This window comes from Salmo trutta, chromosome 5 (genome assembly GCF_901001165.1).
Source record: "Salmo trutta chromosome 5, fSalTru1.1, whole genome shotgun sequence".
Lineage (NCBI taxonomy): Eukaryota > Metazoa > Chordata > Actinopteri > Salmoniformes > Salmonidae > Salmo > Salmo trutta.
The window spans coordinates 367548-372494 of NC_042961.1; positions in this window are offsets into that span (position 1 = coordinate 367548).

Consider the following 4947-nt stretch of genomic DNA (forward strand, 5'->3'; position numbering starts at 1 on the left):
GAGGGACAAGACAGGGGGTAACAGAGAAGCATATGGAGAGAGGGAGGAACAGAGAGGGGGACGGAGAATGGGAGAAGGAGACCTTGGCCGGCAGAACTATTGGAGACAAGAAGAGATTACTGCTGCTTAAGACTGAGAGCTAGGGTGGAGGGACTAGGCCTTATGCACAGCAGCTGTGTGTTACATTGTAATGATGCACAGAGAGAGAACGAGAGAGAGAGAGTGAGAGAGAGCGAGACAAAGAGAGAGAAAGAGAAAGAGCGACTGACTGGCTGATTGACTGAGAGACAGAGATTCTATTTCCTCATTATACTCTTCAGTCAACTAACAAGTCCTATGAAGGAAGGACTCAAAATAGCCCATCATGGAGAAGTGATGAGCAAATATATATTTTGGATACTAGATGAGGTAACACTATGGTTGAGGATACTAGATGAGGTGCCACTATGGTAGAGGATACTAGATGAGGTAACACTATGGTTGAGGATACTAGATGAGGTAACACTATGGTACAGGATACTAGATGAGGTAACACTATGGTAGAGGATACTAGATGAGGTAACACTATGGTAGAGGATACTAGATGAGGTAACACTATGGTAGAGGATACTAGATGAGGTAACACTATGGTAGAGGATACTAGATGAGGTAACACTATGGTAGAGGATACTAGATGAGGTAACACTATGGTAGAGGATACTAGATGAGGTGCCACTATGGTAGAGGATACTAGATGAGGTAACACTATGGTAGAGGATACTAGATGAGGTGCCACTATGGTAGAGGATACTAGATGAGGTAACACTATGGTACAGGATACTAGATGAGGTAACACTATGGTAGAGGATACTAGATGAGGTAACACTATGGTAGAGGATACTAGATGAGGTGCCTCTATGGTAGAGGATACTAGATGAGGTAACACTATGGTAGAGGATACTAGATGAGGAACGATTCATCCACCTGATGGTTCCTCTACGGTAGAATGATTACCAATGAGGCACATTACACTCAGACACAGCCTGCTTGGTTTGACGAGTATTAAACACACACACACACATGGGCGCACACACACACTCACAAGCTCACTACATGCCTTCGTTAGGAAATTTCCTTTACGCTGATATCCCAGATTCCCAACTCCCTCCGGTCTCCGGACTTTGAACCAGAACGCTGCAAGGCAGAGCAACCTGGGGCCAACCTGATTCCCCAATTTGAACCAGATTCCAAGTTTTGGGATGTGAAATACAGAGAGGGATTATGGGATCCGGCCCACTTCCTGTTCTCCTCGTTGCACAGATATATTATGCTAAAGATGGTTGAGGAATATCTGCTGGGTTGTTGACTGTGTTTGCAATGGCCCTAAATAAAGATTTAGCTAATTCAACAAGCTCTTTATGCACACATAGTGTATAGTATACTATATTATAAACTTGTTGGTCGAGCCCTGAATGCTGATTGGCTGACAGCCGTGGTATATCACGCCTGGATACAGCCCTAATCCAGAATAGGTCTGTATCCAGGCTCTCCACGTTGCGTCGTGCTTAAGAACAGCCCTTAGCCGTGGTATAATGGCCATATATCACACCCCCCTCGGGCCGTATTGCTTAACTATAGTATAGTATAACACAGTATAATATAGTATATTATGGTATAGTATAGTATGATATAGTATAATATAATATAGTATAGTGTAATATCGTATAGTATAGTATGATATAGTATAGTATAATACAGAATAATATGGTATAGTATAATATAGTATAGTATGACATAGTACAGTATAATATGGGATAGTATAGTATAATATAGTATGGTAGAGTAGCGAAGAGCAGAGCAGAGCAGAGCAAAGTAGAGCAGAGTAGAGTACAGTACAGTAGAGTAGAGTAGAGTAGAGTAGAGCAGAGTTGAGTAGAGTACAGTTGAGTAGAGTACAGTAGAGTACAGAAGAGCAGAGTAGAATAGAGTAGAGCAGAGTAAAGTAGAGCAGAGCAGAGTAGATTATAATAGAGCAGAGCAGAGCAGAGTAGAGCAGAGCAGAGCAGAGTAGAGCAGAGTAGAGCAGAGTGGAGTAAATGAGAGTAGATTATGGTACAGTACAGCAGAGTAAAGTAGAATATAATAGAGTAGAGTACATGAGAGTAGATTATGGTACAGTAGAGCAGAGTAGAGTAGAGCAGAGTAGAGTGGAGTACATGAGAGTAGATTATGGTACAGTAGAGCACAGTAGAATATAATAGAGTAGAGTACATGAGAGTAGATTATGGTACAGTAGAGCAGAGTAGAGTAGAGCAGAGTAGAGTGGAGTACATGAGAGTAGATTATGGTACAGTAGAGCAGAGTACAGTAGAATATAATAGAGTAGAGTATAATAGAGCAGTGCAGAGTAGAGTAGAGTGGAGTACATGAGAGTAGATTATGGTACAGTAGAGCAGAGTAGAGTAGAGTGGAGTATAATAGAGTAGAATAGAGTATAATAGAGTAGAGCATCATAGAGCAGAGCAGAGTGGAGTGGAGTAAATGAGAGTAGATTATGGTACAGTAGAGCAGAGTAGAGTAGAGCAGAGCAAAGTACACTACAGTACATTACAGTAGAGCAGACTAGAGTAGAGTACAGCAGAGTACAGCAGAGTAGAGTAGAGTGGAGTAAATGAGAGTAGATTATGGTACAGTAGAGTAGAGTAGAGTAGAGCAGAGTAGAGCAGACTGACTGAGGCCTCTCTGTTCCTAAAGCTCTGAATAGAAGCCAGTGTCAGTAGAGTAGAGTAAACAGTAGGGCCTGCTGGTCTGACCAACCTCACTGGGCCTAACCTCCACACACACACACACACACACACACACACACACACACACACACACACACACACACACGTGCACGCACACAGACAAGCACGCACACAAACACACACACACACATTCCCCTCATCCGTCACTCACATGCCACAACAATCCCTCTTTTGTCCGTCGTGATTGATGACGCGCTAGAATTCCATTCACCCCGTGTTTTGGGGTTACCGTGACGACCAGGTAAAAACAGTCGGCGACGTGGTATGGGGTTTCCATCCCTGAGAGGAGGGGGGGAAGAAAGAGAGAGAGAGAAAGAACAACTAGCGAGGTGTTTGTAAAGGTCCTACCAACAGTCACGGCTGTTATCTTAGCTAGATACACAGGTGTGATCTCCAACAAGGTGCTGATTGTTCTCAGGGAAGAACCCTGTTAGCTCTAGTGATGGAGTAACACATTCCCCTATAGGTGACTTCACAGGACACACTTCTATCTTTTGATCCTCTGACATCATAGGAATTACTAATGATTCCCCAAAATGACACCCTATTCTCCATGTGGCTCTGGTCTAAAGTAGAGCACACCCACAGTAATACAGGTAGAATCAGTCCGTTTGATAACAATCTGTACATACCTACTGTACCATGAAAACCACTAACTCCCCCAACACACACACACACACACACACACACACACACACACACACACACACACACACACACACACACACACACACACACACACACACACACACACACACACACACACACACACACACACACACACATCTATGCAGTTACATACACAGTCTCTGCACACACGTATGTAAGCACACACACACACACACACACAACTCCCCCTTCCCACAGACACACACACACAGACACACACACACAACTCCCCCTTCCCACAGACACACACAGCCCCAAACACACACACTGTTTACTGGACATGGCTACTTGTTAAAGGTCAGCATTAAGAGAGATGAGAGGATGAACGTTACAAAGCGTTGATGTAATATTCATGCCTCTTCATTCTGTGTTAACGCTGTTTTTATTTCAGTTAAAGCAGGTCTGCTCTGAGAATAGTAGTCGTTTGTGGAGCTAGCTAGTGTTTAAGAATGCTGTAAGGAGAATGTGTTATTTGGCTCACAGTGCGCCCAGTGTGAAACCTTTGAGAGTCATCTCTGTCACTCATCTCTTTCAGTCTGTCTTACTGTAAAGTTGCAGTGTCTCCATACTGGTGGGACTAGATGATTAGGACATTTCTCAGATTTATTTAACTAGGCAAGTCAGTTAAAGAACAAATTCTTATTTTCAATAATGGCCTAGGAACAGTGGGTTAACTTCCTTTGTTCAGGGGCAGAACGACAGATTTTTATCTTGTCAGCTCGGGGGATTTGATCTTGCAACCTTTTAGGTTCTTAATCCAACACTCTAACCACTAGGCTACCCTGCCGCCCCAGCTTACTGTAACTAGAGGGCTTAGGGCCCCCCCCAACAATAAATAATGTACACCAGCATGGCTACTCTATTATGCTGGTGAACCTGCACACACACTGACCAGCACTTAGGACTCACACTCACATCCTGGTGAACCTGCACACACACTGACCAGCACTTAGGACTCACACTCACATCCTGGTGAACCTGCACACACACTGACCAGCACTTAGGACTCACACTCACATCCTGGTGAACCTGCACACACACTGACCAGCACTTAGGACTCACACTCACATCCTGGTGAACCTGCACACACACGTTCATGTACCAACTGTAGTAAACGTCCATTTACTCTCTCATCGTATAAAGTGTCAGTTCTTATCTGGGTTTTCCAGACAGACCACAAGCCGTGCATGACCATAAAGAGAGATACAAAAGGGAAGCGATCTCTGGCAGACAATCCCAGCGATGACAGCTTTATGGTGGAGATTGGAATAATACCATCCATCATGACACAATGTAGGGCCTACCTAATAATGTACAGAATCACAGTATCAGCTCTGCCTCTGTCATACAGTACTGTACACTCTGCTGGATGCTCGCATGTCAAACAACACCAACAGAAACTGATCCAAGATCAACTCTCTGTATTCAAGCCCTAACCGACACCAGTTTGAGCTACACGTAAAACCTGATCCTGGATCATTTTCTACTGGCA